The 23200-nt window shown below is 39.2% G+C and overlaps 1 protein-coding gene across 5 annotated transcripts in view; it reads left to right on the top strand.

The window, feature by feature from the left end:
* Window positions 1-23200, top strand: part of PTPRM (protein tyrosine phosphatase receptor type M) — an 810424-nt gene that overhangs the window by 337117 nt on the left and 450107 nt on the right. The gene's annotated exons all lie outside the window — the stretch shown is intronic.

Raw genomic sequence — 23200 nt, 5'->3', positions numbered from 1 at the left:
ACTCCCGAGCTCAAGCAATCCACCTGCCTCAGCTTCCCAGAGTGCTGTGATTACAGGCGTGAGCCACCATACCTGTCCACACACACCTTTTTTTTTTTTTTTTTTTTAATTTGGCCGGGGCTGGGTTTGAACCCGCCACCTCCGGCATATGGGACTGGCGCCCTACCCGCTGAGCCACAGGCACTGCCCTTTTTCTACATAGTCTCTTTAGCATTTTTTATTTATTTATTTATTTTTGCAGTTTTGGCCTAGGCTGCGTTTGAACTTGCCACCCCTGGCATATGGGGCCAGCGCCCTACTCCTTTGAGCCACAGGTGCTGCCCTCACACACACCTTTTTTGAATTTTGTTTCCTCTTGCTTTTGTATAGCTATCTTGCTTTGGAAATCTGGTTGTCAAATTACCTTTAGAGCAGTATATTAAAATACAAAATGTGAACAAACTAAGCCTTTTCTAAGCCTTTTCTAAGTTAAACATGTTTTTCTTACTTAAAAGAAAATAAAGTACAAAATGTGATACTCCCCCCCGCTCCCATGCACACACACACACATGCAGAATATATAGGCATGTTTGTGATTTGAATTTCTAAGTCATAAGCTAAAACTTAGAAATTAATACTTATTTTACTTTTGAGTATTTAAAGTGTAAATTTTTAGTGGAATTATAGATTGCGTGACTCGCTTTACAGTCTTTCAAATTCTACCACGTGTATGTTGCATGGCAGAACGTTTCATGGATAGGGCTGTGGTTTTAGGAATGTTGATGGAATGAGTGGGATTAAATTAGTGTTCCCTCCAACCAGAGTGTCACCTACTTCTTTAGGCTCTGGGTTTGGGTTTTTTCCTTCCCTTTTCCTTATTCTGTCACTTCGTGCTTCCTTTTAAGCTTAATCTACAGTCTGCTCATTCTTTGTCTTGACTAGCTTTGATTTTTTTTCTATATCTTTCCTTGTTTTGTGTGGGTTTCTTAAAAAGATATTATTTCCTTATTTTTAGTTTGCTACTGAGCTGAACTGACCCTCCTCTAGCGGCCCTCCTGTGTACAATGTTGAGTTCCGTGTAGGCTTCCACCCCTCCACACGTGTTGGCCTTTTCTCTGAATCTGTCGCCCTTCCACCACCCATTGTGCGTCTCCTTTCTGAAGATAATCATGATTGTCATGTATTATTTTTGTGTGACACCATAGTTTTTAAAGCTTTTATTCCTGTACTGTCCCAAGATTAGTCAACACTGGATTGTCAACTGGGGAATACATTCTGGAGAAGAGGCTTCTTAAAAAGGGCCAGGTCCTCTGTCACTCTCCCTCCCTATCCAACAGTCCCTGTCAACGCTGATCTACCCAGGGAGGAGGAATGTGTGCCGAGGACATAATAGTATATTCCACATTCGTCATTACCTGTTTCCTTGTCTCTGAAAGTTTTGTAATCTCTGCTTTAAGAGCTCTTTGTAGCATGTGAAAACTGTCTTCAGTATTCAACCTTTTTTTTTTCCCCCACTTCTAAATGGTATTAAATTCTTGATACTAGGATTCAGAATTGTTTTCTCAACTACTCATTGTTTGGTATTCAGCACAATCAAGGTGGCTCTCTGTGGTAATTAATGCTGAGGCAGACATCTTCTATTGACAGTTCCATGAAAATTAAGCCCCTAATAAAAATGAAATTTTTTTCATCTTTGATTTTATCTCTAGAAATCTTAATTATTCATGGAAAATATTCTTGCTCCTATATTTATGATAATATTACTTGAGTGAATATCATATAAAGTTTAAGCTGTTTTAGACTTGGGTATCTTAGAAGATCTTAGCTATTTCCAAGAATATACAGGTACATTGAGGACACAATTTGCTCTTTTTGCATTTGCAAATGTCCTGAACTTGGTGTATTCCTGCTTAAACGTGAGCACTTATTTGGGGTTGGGAATCTTTACCTCCTATTGGAGTGGGAATATTTTGAAAAGAGAATTTGTCATATTGGATGGAGAAAGATAGTTACTGTTTTAGAAAAAGGTCTAAATGCAGAGTTCTCAGTGCTGACTTGCTATAGAATCAGTTGGGAGGTAGTTTTTGTTTTGTTTTGTTTTAATCATCTAGCCTATTCCAGATTCTGATTTAATTGGTCTGTGGTGGAGCTCAGCATTCCGTGTTTTATTAAAGGGTTCCTAGGGTGATTCCATTATATACCAGGGTTGGGTTGAAAATCGCTGGTCTAGGAGGCAAAACACAATACATGTTTTGAATCAGGAGAGAGAAAAAGGCAGATATAATGTATAAGTGCTATCTGTATCCAGGAACCTCATCATGAATTTCCTCTATGTTAGCTGTTTTTCTTTTCTATTAGATGTGAATTCTCCTGTTGGTCACTGTTTTCATAGTCAGTCCTTTAATGTATTTCTGTAGCTCTGGTCTCCTCTTTTCTTGCCCCTCTTGTCATAGAAACTGCTCATTGCCCTGCAGTTCCCTACACTGCATTGTGAGAAGGGGGTGATATAGATGGAAATGCCGTGATTTTTAATGTTTAAGTAGCACTTAGTTTGTCCTGGACTCAGAATGCTATTTAGTTTGTGAATCTTGGATGTTAGGATAATTTTACTGTTAAATTTATTTCCTTCGCTTGGGTAGGCATTTTATAGTGAGGTATTTATTTTATTAATAGCTTATGAAGTGAGACCTGTGCCCTTCACTTCTGCTCGGCTCCATGTACACCAAGCAGGTGTCCGTAGTGGTGAGGACTTCCAACAGGTGCTGGTTGTGCAGAGCCGTCCCTGCCTTCCTGGCCAGGACGCATGACTTACTGTCTAAGGCTATTTCTTAGAGGTTATGGGGAGACACAAACTTGTAATTGTAGACCAGGTCTCTCTAATCTTAGGAGTATAATATTCTAATGCTATACTAGTTTCAAAAATGCCTTTCTTTTTGTAAACTCACTTGGGTCCTCAAAGTTAATTCTCAGATCCAGGCAGAAAATGAAAGAAAAAATAGTTTTAGGCTTTTCTGTGATTTCAATCTCCCCCAAGGGTAAGTCAAGATTTAGAAAGTAATAGCACATCTCTTATTTGGGGGGACATCAGTTTTTGAGTGCAGTCATTGATAGTCATTCTTGTTACTTACATTGCTACCCTTTGAGACCCATAACAGGCATTTTACTGGAGTTTCAGGGGAGTGTTGCACAGTGGATTCCTGGGGTCACGTCTGTTTTAGAGCTGGGGAGTTTGAGATTCAAGCTTGTCCTAGATCAAAGACCTGGAACTGACAAAGTTGGGGATAGTACAATTCCGTTTCTTTGCTTTTACTTTGCCACTGATTAATTCTATTCTACTGTACTATACTATCTTCTCATATCTGGAAGGTAGGTGGAGGGGCAGTATGCACTTACATTTTGTTAGGATTTGGATGTGACCAACATTACATGATGAATATCAGGGAGCCATCCTGAACATAGAGGAGAATGTTCATATGTACTGATACGACATGTCACATTGATCCACACCTATAATTGTTTAAAATACAGATTAAATTTAATCCTCGTCAGAGTTTCACAAAAACATAACACAAATAAATCTGAGGATGACACTACGAAGAATGTTCATGATTAACAGATGTGTTCCATCTGCTTATGTCATCTGTGGACCACAAAGGTCATTGCCAGTGTAAGACTGATTTTTCTAGAATACTGAAGAAGAGCATAAACCCAGAGCATGAGCGACCATTGTCATAGCAGAATAGTACTTAAAACACCTTGCAGACAAGTGGATGGTAGGGGGAGAGCCTCTGTAGGTCTCTTTTCTTGTAGTAGAAAATGGATATGCAATGAAGGCCTTGAAGATGCTTGCTGCACGCCATCAGATATGGCAATGTAAACATACAAACATGGGCTGTAACAGTGTGAGAGACTAAAATTAAATGTACTGTGAAAATCCTTCAAGCCTCCAAAAAAGACCGTATTTCTTGCTGATACCAACTTTCTAATGACTTGTAAAGTTTGAAGCCTACATTTTACAAATATGTTTATGTGTGTATACATACATAAAACTGAGAAGATAAAATGGAATTTTATGTTTATACTTTTTCATACTTTTATGCTTTTTTAAAAATACTTTTGTTTGCTGCTGGGAAACTTCTGAGCTGCATATTTTTTACGTAGTCATTGACCTTATTGAAACTACTATTCTTTAGGATTTCAATTTTTTCATTTTCATACATTGGCTTATTTCTCTCAGATGTTCATGTTATAATACCTGTTTCAGCTTTTCAGTGAAGGAAAGTGATAAAAAAAAGCTAGCTGGTGTTGCTGTTTATACATCTGTAACTGACTCCTGGCACACAATTCCAGGGCACGTTTACTTTATTAATAAAACATCCTCTTCCTCTGCTTTTGGTCCTGTTTGGGTATTTTTATAACTTTTACTCTTTAATTCATTTCTGACCATTGTGGAGACTCCTGTATTCCTTACTCTTATTACATAGCTACCACATCATTCTCAGAGTGGGTAGGGAATGAAAGGTTCAGCCTCCAGGACAAACAGCAAGAAGCCTGGAGGCCATTGGAGATGCCATTTCAACAGTGGATGTATTGAAACATTGATCAGGCCTGGGATGATATGTTTGTGTTGAGTGAATAGAAATCAGTAAAAGAAACTTGGAAAGTAACTATTTTCTCTTAACGGATCTTAGATATCCCAACCATTTTTAAATGACTTCATTTTTAGAATTATCATAATATGTAATCTCTGAGTTTGGGACAGTCCTTCAAATTAAATAACTTATTTTGTTAACAAGAAAACAACATCCCAGAAAAGGTAGATGGGAAACTTTATCATACTCATATATTTAATTTTTATATTTATTATATGTAACCACATTTTATTAGTGAAATTCAGTTTTAAATATATAACGCATTTATGCATATATATATATATACACACACACATTTACAAAATAGTGAACTTTGTTGATTGGACTTTTCTGCACTGAGAGATCCTGCATTTCAAGTAAAATTAGCCTTTTAATCACCTTTACCATTGAAATATCTGTGTTAAACTTTAGAACTTTAGAATCTGTCACAGCACAACATAATTGAGAGCTCTTCTCTTTTGCAAACAGAGCTTGGAGTTTATTATAAGTTAGGCACAAAAAAAAAAAAAAGTTAGGCACCAGAATAGCCCTTTAAAAAGATTTCATAAGATGCCTTAGTTCATGTAAATAGAAAAGGTAGTCATAGTGTGTTACTGTAGAGTATTGTAAACTCTCCCCCCACATCTGAAGTTTCACTTTCTCCTGTTTTAGTTACCTGCCGTCAACTATGGTCTGAAAATATTAAATGGGATACTTTAAAAATAAACAATTCATATGTTTTCAATTGCATGCTGTTCTGAATAATGTGATAAAATCTCTCTTTGTCCTGCCCTGTCCTTTTCAGGACATGAATACCTTTGTCCAGTGGATCTACCCTGTAGCTGCTGTTCCCTGACTACTTAGGAGCTATCTTGGATCTCCTATCAGCTGTCATGGATCACAGTCATTACAATCACATCATCCTTAGTTTATTTGATCATGACACTGAAGCACAAGAGTAGTGATGCTGGCAAGTCAGACATGCCAATGAGAAGACAAAAAAAGTCCTTCATTTAAGTGAAAAGGATCCCAACTTAGGAAATAAAAAAAAACAATTGTATGGTAAGCTTGCTAAGATAAAATAAGAATGTATCTTCTATGCCTGAAATTATGAAGAAGGAAAAAGGTATTCATTCTAGTTTTTCTGTTGCATTTCAAACTGTGATAGTTGGAGCATAGTGTGTTAATCACTTAGGTAAGAAGGAAAAAACATTAAATTTGTATGTAGAAGAAATGAACAGAAACGTGTTCTGATTGACAGCAGTCAGATTCGGTATTCTCCATCGTTTCAGGCATCGATGGGGGTTCTTGGACTGTATCTCCCATGGATAAAGTGACACTATTGTACCCTGTTATAAAGACTGGTACAACCTAGCATATAGAACAGTACCTGCTTATGCCTTGCAAATGCCCGATGAATAACTACCAGTACATGAAATTTATGAATACTGGAACAAATCATGTGTTTCCTTCAAGTCATCCTCACAGGCAGATTCAAAGTTGGAGCAGGAAAACAGGAATGAGGGAAACAGTCCTGTCATTGGGGAGGGTTGCTTTAGGCCCATAGTTCTCATCCAAAGGGATAGGAAAGAGGGATATGGGACCTGGTAGTGTCTCTTGTGCTATTGTAGATTATACAGCAAATATCATGCAGAGATACAGAAACAGACTAATAACAGGCATACATTAGAGTGATTTTAGAAGTAAATATGTCAAAGTATCATCTTTTCTAAACTGTTAGTTCTCTTTTACCCCTTCCTTAGGCTTTTTAATTATCTATCATAAAGCTTTTTTTCCCCTGCAATTTCCTCTTTAAAAAAGATCTTGCTATAGTACCTCAGTTAAAAGTAATAGAAATATACCTTTACTAAGGATATTCCATTTGAGTTTTCATAGTGGCAACACCTGTGCATAGTAACAGATGAATGAAACTTACCTATTCTACCTTTTGTAAGGGATGTAATTCAGTATGTGCTATTAATTTAGGCAGTCCAATTTTCTTTAAAAAAAACACAAAACTTGAGGGAGTGAATCAAGGTGGTGGATGAGAAGAATTGTTCAGCTGAGCTCTCCTAGAACAACTGGGGAAAAAAGACAGAATCCATCCATACCTGGCACAGAGACCTTACCCCGAGTTGTAGCTCAGGGAGTACAGTGAGGATGCGGTGAGCTGGATACAGCATTTGATCTGGAGTGGTCAAAATCTGATGAATTAGGCAAATGATTTTAACCTGCTGGGATTTGCTGTCCCCTGCAGAGGTCTGGGATAGAAGGAAGATTTTTCAGAGTATTCAGTGTTGGGGGGAAGCTGTGCATTGAGTGGAAAGCTTGGAAGAATGGGCAGACTCAAACAGTATATAGTAACCATATTTGAATGCTAGTTGGAGTAGATTTGTAATAGGTTTGGTGACTGGCAAGACAGCCATATTGAGAAGGTCTTCTGGCCAGGAGTCTACCATTGTGGGAAGGTCATCAGAAGGTCTTAGCAGGGGCCTAATGCATGGCCATCTTAATTCCACCTACCAGGATCAGAACTCCAGTCTTGGGACAGGCTGAGAGGCTGAGGGACTCTTGCACCCCACAGGAACTGGAGTCAGGGGCCGCTGTAAGACCTGCAAACAATAAGGTGATCACTGAAGGCAACTAAGTTAGGAATAAGGACCAGAGATGTTTCTGGCTGTGTTCTCTGTCTCCTAAAATACCACAGCGCTACCTGGTGTCCCAGTGACATATTGCAGTATACTGTCATCAAGAGCAAAGCTTCCTATTTTGTGACCACGAGGAAGAGTTTGGCTTTGCTTAGGCTGAGGCCACTTCAAGACCTAAGCTCTGAGACAAAGTAATATGAAGCAAAGGAGGAAGCGAGAAGGAAAAAGGAAGACAAGGAAGTGAACAAGAAGAAAGAAACCAGAGAAGGAACCAACAGAAAAATTTGGGCAACTTGAAAAACCCAAACAGAGGAACTCCCCCAAGGGACCATGGAGGCTGCTACTGCACCTATAAAGAATTAGTGGATTTGATGGAAAGGCAGTTAAAAATATGGGTGAGAAAGACAATAAAAGGAATTGATGAGAAAATGGAAAGACAAACCAAAAAAGAGATATGTAGAATATAGAAAGGATAGGGCAGAGCTTAAGGAAATGAAGGAGACAATCAGGGAATGTAAAGATACAGCAGAGCTTAAGGAAATGAAGGAGACAGTCACGGAATGTAAAGATATAGTAGAAAGTATCAAAAATAGGTTCAATCATGGAGAAGAAAGAAAGAAGAATCCTGAGAGATAGAGGATAAAGTTTTTGTGTTAACCCAGGTAGTTAAAGAGATGGAAAAGAAGAGAGAGAAAGCAAAATAGGCACTTAGAGAACTATGAGAGTCCATGAAGCATTAAAACATAAGAATAACAGGAATCCCTGAAGGGGAGGAAGATTGTCCCAAAGGTATAGAAGCCTTACTGGATTCTATCATAAATGAAAACTTCCCAAGTTTTACTAACGATCCTGAACACTTCTTTCAGATGGATATCATGCCCTGGGTCATCTCACCTCAAACAGAGCTTTTCCATTGAGAAGAGCTTCTACATTGTAATGAACCCGTCCAAAGTCAAGACAAAAGAAAAAATTCTGTAGGCAGCCAAGAGTCAGTACCAACTGACCTACAGAGGCAGAGCCATTAGGATGACAGCAGACTTTTCAATTGAAACCTTCCAATCCAGAAGAGAATGGTCATCCACCTTCAATATTCTTAAAACAATTTCCACTCCAGAATTCTGTATCCTGCTAAACTAAGCTTCAAAATTGATGGAGAAATTAAATATTTTGCAGATAAACAAGTACTGAGGCAATTCACCACAAGACCAGCTCTACAGGAACTTCTAAAACCTATTCCCCACACTGACCATCACAATGGACCATCAGCAAAGTAAACACCCAGAAGCTAATGGTCAAAACTTAGCTTCCACAATGACACAAAGGCTAAAATTACACAACAGACTTCACAAAATAAGATGAATAGAACTGCACCACACTTATCAATTCTCTCAATAAACGTAAATGGACTAAATTCACCACTGAAGTCGCATAGGTTGGCTGATTGGATTAAAAAAAAGTACAAACCATTCATATGTTGTCTCCAGGAAACACACCTAGCCTTGGAGGACAAATCAAGACTCAGGGTTAAGGGATGGAAAACAGTATTCCAAGCAAATGCAAACCAGAAGAAAGGAGAGGTTGCAGTGTTATATTCAGATACAAGTGGATTTAAAGCAACTAAAATTAAGAAAGACAGAGATGGGCACTTTATACTGGTCAAAGGAATGATACAACAAGAACACATTTCAATTTTAAATATTTATGCAGCCAACTTAAATGCTCCCAGATTTATGAAACACACCTTGATAGTCTGAGCAACATGATATCCCATAACACAATCCTATCCAGTGACTTTAATACCCTCTGACAGAACTGGACAGATCTTCAAAACAGAAACCAAACAAACATACAAAGGACTTAAATGTGACCCTAGAACAGATGCGATTAATAGACATATACAGAACACACCATCCCAAACCTAAAAAATGTAATTTTTCTCACCAGCCCATGGTATGTCAAGACAAAAGACAAGATTACTCCAAAATCAACCACATTCTAGGATACAAATAAAACCTCAGCAAAATTAAAAGAATAGAAATTATACCTTGTATCTTCTTAGACCACAAGGCAAAAAAGGTGGAATTCAACTACAACAAAAATGTTTACATCTACACAAAGACTTGGAAATTAAACCCTATGCTGAATGATAGTTGGTTTCAGGAAGAGATAAAAGAGGATATTGTTAAATTCTTCAAACATAACAACAATGAGGACGCAGATTACCAAAATCTGTGGGATACAGCAAAAGCAGTCTTAAGAGGGAAATTTATTGCATTAGATGCCTACATTCGAAAAACAGAAAGAGCGCATAAACAAAGTCATGAGCCATCTTACGGAATTGGAAAAATAAGAACAATCTAATCCCAAAATCAGAAGAAAAGAAATCACCAAAATTAAATCAGAGATTAATGAAATTGAAAACAAAAGAATTGTTCAGAAAATCAAAACAAAATGTTTTTTTAAAAAAAATAAATAAAATAGATAAACCTTTGGCCAGACTAACTAGAAACAGAAAAGTAAAATCTCTAATAACCTCAATCAGAAACAATAAAGGGGAAATAACAACAGATGCCCCAGAGATAGAAGAGATCATCTCTGAGTACTACAAGAAACTCTATGCCCAGAAATTTGACAATGTAGTGGAAATGGATCAATGCCTAGAATCATACCCTCTCCTAGACATAAACAAGAAGAAATAGATCTCTCGAATAGACTGATTTCAAGCACTGAGATCGAAGAAACAATAAAAAACCTCCCAACAAAAAAATGCCTTGGTACAGATGGGTTCACACCAGAATTCCATCAAACCCTCATAGAAGAGCTTATACCCATACTGCAGAAATTATTCTAAAAAATTGAGGAAGAAGGAGTCTTCTCCAATGCATTCTATGAAGCAAACCTCACTCTGATACCAACCAGGAAAAAACCCAACTAAAAAAAGAACTTCAGACCAATTTCGCTAATGACTATAGATGCAAAAAACTCAATAAAATCCTAGCCAATGGTATGCCTGTAATCCCAGCACTCTGGGAGGCTGAAGTGGGTGGATTGATGAAGCTCCGGGTTTGAGAACAGCCTGAGCAAGAACAAGACTTCATTTCTAAAAATGTCTGGGTGTTGTAGCAAGTGACTGTAGTCCTAGCTACTTGGGAGGCTGAGGCAAGAGAATCGCTTGAGCCCAGGAATTTGAGGTTGCTGTGAGCTATGATGCTTACTGAGTGTGACAAAGTAAGTGTCTCAAAAAAAAAAAAAATTGTAGCCAATAGATTACAGCTACACATTTAAAAAAAAATCATTCATCATGATTAAGTAGGTTTCATCGCAGGGATGCAGGGCTGGTTTAACATAATCAAGTCCACAAACGTAATTCACCATATCAACAGAAGCAAAAACAAAGACCATATGCTCCTCTATATAGATCCAGAAAAAGCATTTGATAAAATTCAGCATCCTTTTCTAATTAGAACATTTAAGAATATAGGTGGCTCATTTCTTAATCTGATCAAAGGCATCTACAACAAATCCACAGCTAATATTACACTGAATGAAGTAAAACTGAAAGCTTTTCCACTTAGGACTGGAACCAGACAAGGTTGTCCTCTATCACCACTACTGTTAAATATAGTCCTGGAAGTTCTAGCCAATACAGTCAGGCAAAAGAAGGAAATAAAGGGCATCCAAATGGGTGCAGAGGAGGTCAAATGCTCCCTCTTTGCCACCGATATGATAACTACAAAGACTACAAAGACTCAACCATAAGACTCCTGAGAGTTATAAAAAAAATACAGCAATGTCTCAGGATATTAAATCAATATCCACAAATCAGTGGCATTTGTATATGCCAATAATAGCCAACATGAGAAGTTAATCAAAGACACAGTTCCCTTCACAGTAACTTAAAAAAAAAAAGAAATACCTATAAAAAGAGTTGAAGGACCTCACAAAGAAAATTATAAAACCCTAAGTAACAAAAAAAAAAAAAGAAAAGAAAATAAAACCCTAAGTAAAGAAATAGCAGAAGATATTAACAAATGGAAGAACATACCATGCTCATGGCTGAGAAGAATCAACATTGTCAAAATGTCTATACTTTCCAAAGCAATCTATAGATTCAGTGCAATCCCCATTAAAATACCATCATCATACTTCCAAGATTTGGAAAACATAATCCTTCATTTTGTATGGAACCAGAAGAAACCCCGTATATGCAAGGCAATTCTTAGGATTAAAAACAAAGGTGGAGTATCATCCTAACAGATGTCTGGCTATGCTACAAGGCCATAGTGATCAAAACAGCATGGTATTGTCACAAAAATAGAGTCATTGACACTTTGAACGAAATAGAAAAACCATGAGATGAAACTAACATTTAGAGCCACCTTATCTTTGATAAACCAAACAAGAACGTACACTGGGGAAAGGAATCCCTATTCAACAAATGGTGTTAGGACAACTGGATAACCACATGTAAAAGAGTGAAACTGGACCCACACCTCTCACCACTTTATAAAAATTGATTCAAGATAGGTAAAAGATTTAAATCTAAGACATGAAACAATAAAAATCCTCAAAGAACTTGTGAGGAAAACATTTGAAGATATTGGCCTGGGGAGAGTTTATGAAGAAGACTTCCATGGCAATTGCAACATCGACAAAAATAAACAAATGGGATTTAATTAAACTGAAAAGCTTCTGTACAGCTAAGGATACAACAACCAAAGCAAATAGACAACCTTTAGAATGGAAAAAAGATATTTGCTTATTATGAATGGGACAAAGGCTTGATAACTAAGATCTATAGAGAACTGCAATTAATCAACAAAAACTATCCCATATATCACTGGGCAAGATAGATGAATAGAATCTTCTCTAAAGAAGACAGACAAATGGCTAAGAAACATATGAAAAAATGCTCATTGTCTCTAATCATCAGAGAAATGCAATTCAGAACTATCCTGAGATATCACCTAACCCCAGTGAGAATAGCCCACATCATGAAGTCTCAATGTTGCGTGGATGTGGAGAGAAGGTAACACTTTTACACTGCCGGTGGGACTGCAAACTAATACAATCTTTTTGGAAGGAAGTATGGAGAATCCTCAGAGAACGCAAATTAGACCTTCCATTTGATCCTGCAAACCCATTACTGGGCATCTACCCAGAAGAAAAAAAAATCCTTCTATCATAAGGACATTTGCACTAGACTGTTCATTGCAGCTCAATTTACAATTGCCAAAATGTGGAAACAATCTAAATGCCCGCCAACCCAGGAATGGATTAATAAGCTGTGGTGTATGTATACAATGGAATAGTATTCAGCCTTTAAAAAAGATGGAGACTTTACATCTTTTGTATTAACCTGGAGAGAGGTAGAACACATTCTTCTTAGTAAAACATCACAAAATGAAAAAGCAAGAGTCCCTACTCCCTTCTAATATGAAGTCAGTGGATGGGCTGACACTAGTGGGCAGGAGAAAGAGGGAGCGTGGGGAGGGGAAGAGGGGAGGGTGGAGAGTCGTGGTATATGGCAAACAACTATAAGAGGGACTTTACCTAACAAATGCAAGAAAATAAATAAATTAAATTCAATTAAAAAAATCAGAATTTAAACTTTTAGCAGTTGGCCTAGAGATAGAAGAGTTTGACATATAATTTACACTTAACTGAGTATGAGTTATCTAATTGTGAAAAAAAGTATTTCTCACCAGTCTAATAAATTTCTCGCATTCCTTTTCTGAACTCAGATAATTTAAGACCTGTTTTTATTTCCCTGAGATAAAAAAGGAAATTTTGAGAATTTTATAACTTAAAATGATTCGTATAAGGAAGAGCTTCTCTCATCTGCTGTAGAATTTGGCTTTTTTTTTTTTTTTCATAGATCCCTGTAAAAACTTTATTAGATGCCCATTTATGGAAGAAGAAACAGGCTGAACAGCTCATTGCTAATAATAAGAGTTGGCATGTGAACCCAGGCCATGTATGTGCAAAATCTGTGCCCTGAAGCATAATGCCTATTCCTCAGTGTAAAGAAAGACACAAGCATTTCATCACAAACCAATAAACATCATGTGTAGCTTCAGTGATAGAATTTAAGATTAGAATTGTTTCCTTGTGTGTGCTGTTTTGCCTTAGCTTTTGTGTTGAGGGATGCGTGCCTGTGGTCAACCTTTCTTGGTGCCTTTTAGCTTCATTTGTAGATTATGAAGGGGAAAAAAATCACAACTGGTTTTCAGAACAATTTTGTTATTTTATATAAAAGCCACAAAATGATTTGAAAAAAGGTAAAATTATAGTTCCCTTGGCAAGCTTCACTGGAGTATTTTACATCTTACATATTAAAGCATAAATTTAACATCATTTAGCATCATAGAAAATACCAGAAACGCACAAAGAGGGCTGTCTTCAGTTGCCATAGGAACCATGTGCTCTCTAAAATTTTGAGTGGTTAAAATCACATCCATTATTGTTTTAGTCAGTTAAATATCTGTGTCTATATAACATAATATTGAACATTCAGACTGAAACCGCTGAAAACCTTCAAGCATATACCACGTGTTTTAACTTAGGATCGTTTTGTATGACTTTAATGGAAAAGATTTTGTTTATATTGATAAAACCATATGACTTATCTAGGGAGATTGTGGAAGAAATTAATAAATTTTACTTAGTGATACTACCTCAGTCAAAAAATAAAAATAAAGAAACATAAGCAGCCGGCACTTCAGGTAGGATCCCGCAGGAACAGCGGGGGCAGCTTTCCCCTCCCCAGCACCGGCAAGGTGTCCAGGCCGGGACTTGAACCTGGGGCAGCTTTCCCCAACCCAGCACCGGCAAGGTGTCCAGGCCAGGACTTGGACTTGAACCTGGGGCAGCTTTCCCCAACCCAGCACCGGCAAGGTGTCCAGGCCAGGACTTGGACTTGAACCTGGGGCAGCTTTCCCCTCCCCAGCACCGGCAAGGTATCCAGGCCGGGACTTGGACTTGAACCTGGGGAGCTTTCCCCTCCCCAGCACCAGCAAGGTATCCAGGTCGGGACTTGAACCAGGAGTTTGAGAAGTACAGGCCAGGCTAGTTCTTTCAGGAGGCCAGAAGAAAAAGGCTTCGAATTTTAAGGACTTTTTTCTTTGGACCTATGAAACATAAATCCTGTTTTCTTCTCTTTCTTCTCTGTTATTCATTGGAAGGTTCACTTGCTCACTTGCTTCCAAGCATCCAAGGCTATGGCAAGGAAAGGGAAGGCAGAGATGGCCGTGGTCCTGTAATTCCACGTGTGAGGGCTCCAATTACTAAGATTCTTTGTCTGTTCTGTACCCTTTTCGCAAAACAGACCTTAGGATGAGGATGTTGGGGAATATGGAGACTGGTCTCTAGTTTTTCCATCTTTTGTCTCTCATTTTTGGAAGGGGAGGTAAAAGGGGAAAGAATTTTAGCTAGAAGATTTAGGTATCTATTTTAGGTGGCCCTGAAGGTCCTTGAAGATTTTCAGTCTGTTAATTGGGAATTTGGTGCTCAGAAAAGAAAAAGGAGAGTTTACTTAGGGCCTTCCTTGAGACAGGAAGAAAATTTAAGAACTTTCAAGAGAGAGAGAGTTTTAATTTCAAAAATGCCTTTCAGACCATAGAACTGGGGTTTAGAACAAACTCTACAACTGATGGTCTTGGCACAACACAAGTTGGGACATGGTTCTAGACATCTCTGACTAGCACGGTAGCTGCCAGGAACTTCCAGCAGAGGATGAACTCTGGAATCTTAAAGCAGTTCAGTTTTCCCCTTATATAAGAATTGACCTCCAGCTGGGCACTGTGGCTCACACCTGTAATCCTAGCACTCTGGGAGGCTGAAGCAGGTGGATTTTTTGAGCTCAGGAGTTCAATACCAGCCTGAGCAAGAGTGAGACCCCATCTCTAAAAATAGCCAGGTGTTGTGGCAGGCACCTGTAGTCCCAGCTACTTAGGAGGTTGAAGCGAGAGAATCACTTCAGCCCAAGAATTTGAGGTTGTGATGAGCTATGATGCCATGGCACTCTATTGAAGGTGACAATGTGAGACTGTAAAAAAAAAAAAAAAAAAAACTTGATGTCCACTAAAACATAAGGATAAGTGACAAATTAATGGAGTATCTATTTCTTCTTGAGATTTAGAAGCCAGTTATAACCTTTATTTCAGAAATTCTACACTTTTCGTGTCTAAGGATATGATTATTAGTTACACAAAGGTTGCTGCATGATAGGGCTACTACTACTTGGATATGACTCCTTTTCCAAAAACAGAATTTTCTTTTGTATTATGGAGGCATCTTTACCAAGTTAATGGCCCTTTTCTTTTGCAAAAAGTGAATGGCAGCTAGAGAAAATGGTACATGTAGCATTGGGGTATTGATAAGCCAGTAGCAAAACCATCTGTTTTCTTGGGAAAATAATCATGATTAAAATAGTCATTCAGATATATAAAAGTGGGAGGGGTTTTTTTTGTTGTCGATGTTGTTGTTTGGTTTGGTTTTTTTTAGAGCTGTGTTGCCCTGTTAGTCCTGTAGCATGATAGCTCACACAGCAATCCCAAACTCCTGGGCTCACGTGATCTGCCTGCCTCAGCCTCCTGAGTAGCTTGTACTACAGGCACCTGCCACAATGCCTGGCTATTTTTAGAGACGGTCTTAATTCTTGCTTAGGCTGGTCTCAAACTCCTGAGCTCAAGCAATCCACGAACCTTGGCCTCTCTCCAAGTGCTAGGATTACAGATGTGAGACACAGCACCTGGCCATGGTGGCTATTAATACTGCTATTATTGTTGTTATCATCATCAACTTGTGGATTTAAATGCATTTGGTGTGTTTGAATCTCTTACACTTACCTTTATTGCCACTCAAATCTCACCTCATCCACCACAGTGGGGCTTAGGGAAAGAGGGTAACTCCTGTCCTAAGCCGTCTTGAGATGGCAGCTTGGCTTTCTGGTGTGATAACATGTTCTTGGCTTATACGTGTTGAAATAAAGGGTTATGACACAGTCTGTCTCAAAACATTCATAGTGACCTATGTATTTTTCATTTTCCACCTCTGACCCAGAATTAGCCATTTCCCCAGCCATTTCTTCTTTAGCCGTGTTAATGACGACCCTGGTCTTTTAGATTATGTCCAGTAGGCACTGCCAGCTGCCCCATACTGGAGTGTTGGCAGGACAGTTCTGGAGGGAGCGGGCAGAGTCCTAGCCGTGCAAACTCAAACCTTTAAATATTAAAAAAAAATTAGTCAGTGTCAGGCTCCTTAGTTTGATTTGTGAGTTAATCTAGTCAACAGTTGGATATTTGATTTTAAGCCTAAAAAGCTTCTAATTTCATTGGTATTTCTAATTACTGGATTTATTATGTGTTATCGTACATTATTTGGGTGAACTTATAAATAACATTTAAACAGAGGTTTGGTAAATAATGTTAAACAGATAATACAAATATATAATGAACCTAATTATGGCTAAATAGCAGAACAGGGTTCTAAATCTCCATAATCAAATTCTACTTGAACATGGCTTATGGGATGCTCAAATAATATGGTATTCCTGTAGATATTTGAATATCACCCACTTTGGCTTTCTGTATGTTCATTATCCAACTTAAAGTATACTTATCAATTTAGTATACTATATATATTGCGTATATATACTTTATATACAGAAAGTATACAGAAGATGCCAAAAAATGTATACATATTTTAAGAAAGGAAAAAGCGATATTAAAATTGTAATACTCAGCACATCCTGATGATGTTTATTATGTTGTATGCTATATCTTGTGTCTTGTTGTAATTACGGAAGTTAAATGTGACTTGAGTATGTTGGTGCAGCCTGTGCTGTGAGAAAGGACATCCAGTTCTAGTATGGTATTCCAAATTCATAAATATTTGGGGCTAGCTTGGTCATGGTCTAGAAATTAAAGGTCAATACTGTCTTGATAATCACAATAAGATACCTTGGCTGTAGAAAGTGAGATTTGTTGAGGTTTTCAATTAATACTGGAGATTTAGCTTATATGAGATATTTCTAATAAAGTTACCTCTGGCCCTGCTGATGTTATTAATATTAGTGATCTCGGTGGTAACAGTTTCAATTGGTATTTCACAAAGGAGCATATTTGAAAGTGGGATAATACAGACTATTTTTTTCTATTGAAGAAATGAAAATTCAGTTTAATCCCCACCTATATGGCAGAGGAAGGGGGACTGGCTCGTATCTCCTCTGAGCCTGTGCTCTCAGAGCGGCTCCAAACTGCCTGAGGTTGATTAACTTGCTGCAAGTGCTGCTAACTTCCCAGACCTCAATTCTTTCCATCATTGCTCTGATTATTGTGAAACTATTTCTGAAAGACTTAATATGTATCTTTTTGCTGGTAAATTACTGCTCATTTAGAAGTCCCGGAGTTAGTCCATTGCATAAAGTAGGTTGTAAGTCTAATTTAAATAACTATAAGTAATTTTTTCTGCCTTGCTCAAATTGAAATACATGCACATTTAAAGATATTCTTGCTTTTATAAAGAGCTGTATTTAACCCAGCCGGATCATCTCTTCTGAGCCCTCGCCGGTTTCATTAAGTTGACAAAGGATGGGTCAGTAATGTCTTTAACCCCCTGGGCATTCTATTGCAGTGCTTTGAGTGGATTTGAGGTTTTTGTTCCCATCAATTGTGTCCCCAGCTGTCTCTTCCTGTGAACTTGCACATGGTGGAGGACAGTTTGGATGTCCACTCTTGGTCCTTGGTCATTTCTCCTGGTCTTCCTGTCATGCTATTAAGAATGTAGCGCCCCAGTGCTTGGCAGGGCTGCCTCTTACTAACTGCAAATTGGGAGAAATCTGGCTGACAAATCTGCTGTCTCTATCTGCTGTATACATTCATCATTTTGTTGTGCTAAATGTTCCCTCTAGGCTCCCAGCTGCTCAGTGGTACCAGAGGGTCACATTGTGCTCTCTGGGCATCACTGCCATGGAGAGAGGACAACAGGGAAAAGGCCTCTCATGTCCTTCTTCTCCTGTCCCGCAGCAGAGGAAGCAGCTTGGCCACTGTTCCCTGCACTTCTCAGTCTCATTCCGGTTGAAGAAGAGGATCTGGGGACCAAAGGCTTGTTAGAATCAAGTGCTTCAGTTGCTCTTTCCATGTCAAAATCCCTTTTAATATCATCAGCTCACCTCCCTAGGGTGTGCCAGGCCAGGCATGGTTTGTGTGCTAGTTATGCAGCAGTAAAATCGTGGCAAAGGTCCCTGCCTTCAGGGACGTGTATGCTAGTCGGGAGATAGTGATCATGACAAGGAAGTTAATTACGTGGTGTTCTGTGGAGGGGCAGCCAGTCAGTGCCATGTAGGAGAGGGTTTCAGTTTTAAATTTAGGGGCCAGGTGAGGCCTTGGTGAGGAGATGCTTGAGCAGTGCCCGGGGGCAGTGGAGGAGTTAGCGATGGCAGTGGGTGGGGAGAGCGTATCAAGCAGAGGAGGACACAGCCCCATATGAAATGCCACATGCTCAGCTTGTTCCGGGAAGTAGAGGTGTCACCTCTCCCAACACTTTATTTCTGTTAATACATCAGAATATTGAAATAGGTTAAAAAAATTCACTTCACGATCTTTACATACTTTTTAATGATCGTGGCAGTCTGGGAGGGAGCCATGGCACAGCGGACTGAGAGTTCCCCTAGCAGGGACTTCTGAACAAAGGGAGGAACAGGGATAAATTCACACACACGGTTTCTACCTAGAGACCTGGAGAAGTGGACATGGTATAGTCCTGTGGGAGGTAGGTAGGTGCTGCTGCCAACCTCATTCTCACAGCCCTTCACGGGGGCTCTGGGGGTGTGCAAATACAAAGAAAAAGGTGAGATGTGAACAGTGTCACGTTTCAATTAAACAGGCCATCGTGTTCAAGGAAGAGGGTTATCAGGGTGAAGAACAGTGGAGCACTAATTACAGATCAGAGGACACTATCGGAGGGGCTTAATGAGGGAAAGTTACAGCTCACAGGTTAGGGAGCTTTGGTTTGAGGGTCATTGTCAGCTGCTGTGTGACTTTGTTGGTATCCCATCTCGCTAACCTGCTGATTTCTATCTAAACATTTCCCAGACTATTTTGTATCTATTCTGCTGAACGTTCCAAGCCCCGCTGCCACCATAGATGTACAGTGGGGAGAGGGGTGGGCTGAGGCTCAGGCGTTCCTGCAGGAGGCCTTGGAATGCCAGCCTATCCCAGGCTTCTCCTCACAAAAGGTGGAGGTGCTCCAACGTCCTGTCTCCAGTTACCCACTAGTAGTCTAATTTTATAAGGAAGTATGGGATTTACATTTATTTCATCCGTGTTTATCTTGTTAGTTTAAATTCATTGTTTAACTTTGTAGATCTCTTTTTCTATCCGTTCTTTGTGCTCACTCATTATCACCTGTACATTTGAATAAGCGTGTCTGTGACTTAATTAGAGGCATTAATGCCTCTGCTGGGGAAGTCGGGGATGGGGCACCAGAAACAGGTGTCAGCGTTGGTGCTGACAGGTAGCTGCAGACCTGACCCTCCTGGGATTTGTCCTATGTCACTCTCCCTGTGTCCACGGAGCCACCCTAGGGGATGCTGCCTGATGCGTGGCAAGTCTCTTTCTCACTTCCTAATGGCCCAAGAGATAGGATTTGACACCAGACAGGAGAAAGAATCTTACCTTTCCCTCACTCTCTGCAAGGTTCATGGCCAAACCCCACACCAACAGACAGATTGACAAGAGAAAAAAAGCACAGTTTTATTTAATGTAAGTTTTACATGACATAGGAGTGTTCAGAAAGGGAAGACTTAGGAAAAACTGTTTATTTTTAAGGACAGTGATGTAAAAGCGAGATTGGAGGACAAAAGGGTCTGATTTCATGGTGATAATGGGGGATTTAGCAAGGCTTGTTTGTGCAGATTCCTCTTGGCCTCTCTATGTGACAGTGTGTCCCTCAGGCGTAGGGCAGAACACCTGAGGTTTGTAGGGGAGAGAGGAAATGGGAGAAGGACAAGGAATGACCTTCCTGCTTCTGGGTTCTTAAAATTTCTTCCGGCTTAAAATAACTGAGTATGCCAAGGTGCATACTTTGGGGGAGCCTTTCCTGCACTGCATCAACACTGAGAAAATAATGGGAGAGAACTCTGTCCTTCTCCTCACCCCTCCCCCTCATCCCTCCTGCCTTGACCTAGGTGTGGATCGCATTACTCCAGGGAGGGATCACCTCTTCCTGTGTGTCATCTCGTAATGGAGCTAATAAAGAACATAAAGTTGCTATTGAACCTGACCAAATTTTCAGCATCAAGAAACAAGAAGATCTTTATCAAAGTCAGGATTTAAAAGGAAAAGAATGATGCCTGTGGGATGACACCTCTCTCTTTCAAGCCTGGGCATTTGCTCTCCCCTCTGCACCTGTCCAGCCTGGTGCAGCGGCTCTCCCCCTCCCCTGGCCCCGTCTGTTGCCTCCTGTCCCCCATCTCCCCTCTGCACCTGTCCAGCCCGGTGCAGCGGCTCTCCCCCCTCCCCTGGCCCCTTCTGTTGCCGCTCCTGTCCCCCATCTCCCCTCTGCACCTGTCCAGCCCGGTGCAGTGGCTCTCCCTCTCCCCTGGCCCCGTCTGTTGCCTCCTGTCCCCCATCTCTTTCTGACTTCACTCTGTCCTTCTCCCTCTTTTCTCTTCTTTCTTCCCTCTGCTGTTTCACCCCCCTCCTCCTCCTGCCGTCTGTGCCTTCCGTCTCTCCTGGTTTGTCCTCTGCCCCTCTCATTCATCTGGCCATCTTACAGACAGTGGCTGCCAGCACCGCCTCCGTGGTTGTCCCTTTCCAGGCAGCGATTCTACCTCCTGCTTCCGAGTGGGATTCTCTGCTCTAGGGTATTATTGGCAATGCCACAAATTTAAGACACATCAATCTGAGTGATTACTCTTGTTGATACTTAAATATTTCCATGTGTTCAGCATTCTGAGGATATATTATAGTAGGACTGTCTGCTCTTCACTTCCAAAATGGGATTCAATTTTTGAATTAAGAATGCTATCTAGTAAGAAAATAATTTTGTTCTGTAAAAGCCACATGGTGCCACAAAAATAGAAATATTCCTCTAAATATTTGATCCCTCATGGAAAAACAGGGTTCCTGTTAAATATATAAAATATATTTGTCAATTAAAAAATAACAAGATTCTTACGAATATGCAGGGTGACCATAAAGTTTGTATGCAACTTATTTTTTTATTTTTATTTTCATTTTGTTAATAAAACCACCTTACAATTTTTCATTCTCTTTTACCTGATAGTTTTGCTTTTTAAAATCTCTTATTTTTATTGTTATTTATTTATTTATTATTAAATCATAGCTGTGTACATTAATGCGATCATGGGGGCATCATACACTGATTTTATAGACTGTCTGACACATTTTCATCACACTGGTTAACATAGCCTTCCTGGCATTTTATTAGTTATTGTGTTAAGACGTTTATATTCTACATTTACTGAGTTTCACATGTACCCTTGTAAGATGCATCACAGGTGTAATCCCACCAATCACCCTCCCTCTGCTCATCCTCCTTCCCCCCTCCTTTCCCTCCCTCTCCTCCTTCCAAATATTCTTAGGTTATAACTGGGTTATAGCTTTTGGGATTATCTTATTTTATAATAGTGAAAAATATAAAAAGTCTAAATGTATAGTAATAGGAAAATATATAAATAATGGATGTAATCACAAAGTAGGAAATATTGAAAGGATGCTTTTAAAATTAATAGTATAAAAAAATTTCACAGAGAACACAGGAAGTTTAAATGAAGATACACAACCTGCTATTTATTTTGGATTACCATTTCAAATTTTATTTAAATTAAAACAATGCATAACAGAAAAATAAGCAGTACACTAAAATATTAAAGCTGTTTATCTCAAAGTGATGGGATTATGCATAGTTTAAAAAAATCTATATTATTTACTCCCTATATATATATTTTTTAAGTTTATATAGTAAACATCCAAATTTAAGGATGGCTTCTCTTTTTATCAACTTTAAGATTATGCAGGTCTCTGTTACACCAGCACAGTGGTGTAGCCAGTATCTCAGAGACATCAGAATGCTATTCCATCTGGATCTGCTCCTCCCTGTCTGGCTGAATAAAGCTTCTCTCTTGCCTTCCTCTCCTGGGCCTGCTTGGACATGGCAGGTCTACCTGCGTCTCGTGGTTATTCTTATTCTCTTCTTCATTTCACTCACCGAGTGCATTTTATCTACTCATTGCAAACACTTTTAATCTGCACTCAAGGTTATTTTAGGGACACTTTTGAATATACGTCCAAAAACCAGAGTTCATGACATTGAGCTACAGGGAGTAAATTGTGGTAAAAGAAGCATAACATGAAATTTACCATTCTGACCATTTTAAAGTGTACTTTCAATGCCAAGTACATTCATTCACCATGTTATGTAAATATCACCACTATTTCCAAAAATTTTCCATCACCTGAAATAAAAAAAATATTAAGAATAAAGTCTCCTGGGTATATGCCCAGTAGAGGGATTACAGGATTGAATGGCAGATCTATTTTTAGATCTCTAAGTGTTCTCCATATCTCTTTCCAAAAGGAATATTTTAATTTGCATTCCCACCAGCAGTGCAAAAGTGTTCCCTTTTCTCCACATCCACGCCAACATCTCTGGTCTTGAGATTTTGTGATATAGGCTAGTCTCACTGGAGTTAGATGATATCTCAAAGTAGTTTTGATTTGCATTTCTCTGATGATTAAACATATTCTTCTTAGTAAAGTGTCTCAAGAATGGAAGAAAAAGTACCCAATGTACACACCCTTATTATGAAACTAATGTAGGACCTTCACATGAAAGCTATAACCCAACCTAAGAATAGGGAGAAGGGGGAAAGGGAGGGGAGGGAGGGGGGAGGGAGGTGGAGGGAGGGGGATTAAT

This window comes from Nycticebus coucang, chromosome 19 (genome assembly GCF_027406575.1).
Source record: "Nycticebus coucang isolate mNycCou1 chromosome 19, mNycCou1.pri, whole genome shotgun sequence".
In the NCBI taxonomy this organism is placed as follows: Eukaryota; Metazoa; Chordata; class Mammalia; order Primates; family Lorisidae; genus Nycticebus; species Nycticebus coucang.
This window is presented reverse-complemented; position numbering and strand designations above follow the sequence as displayed.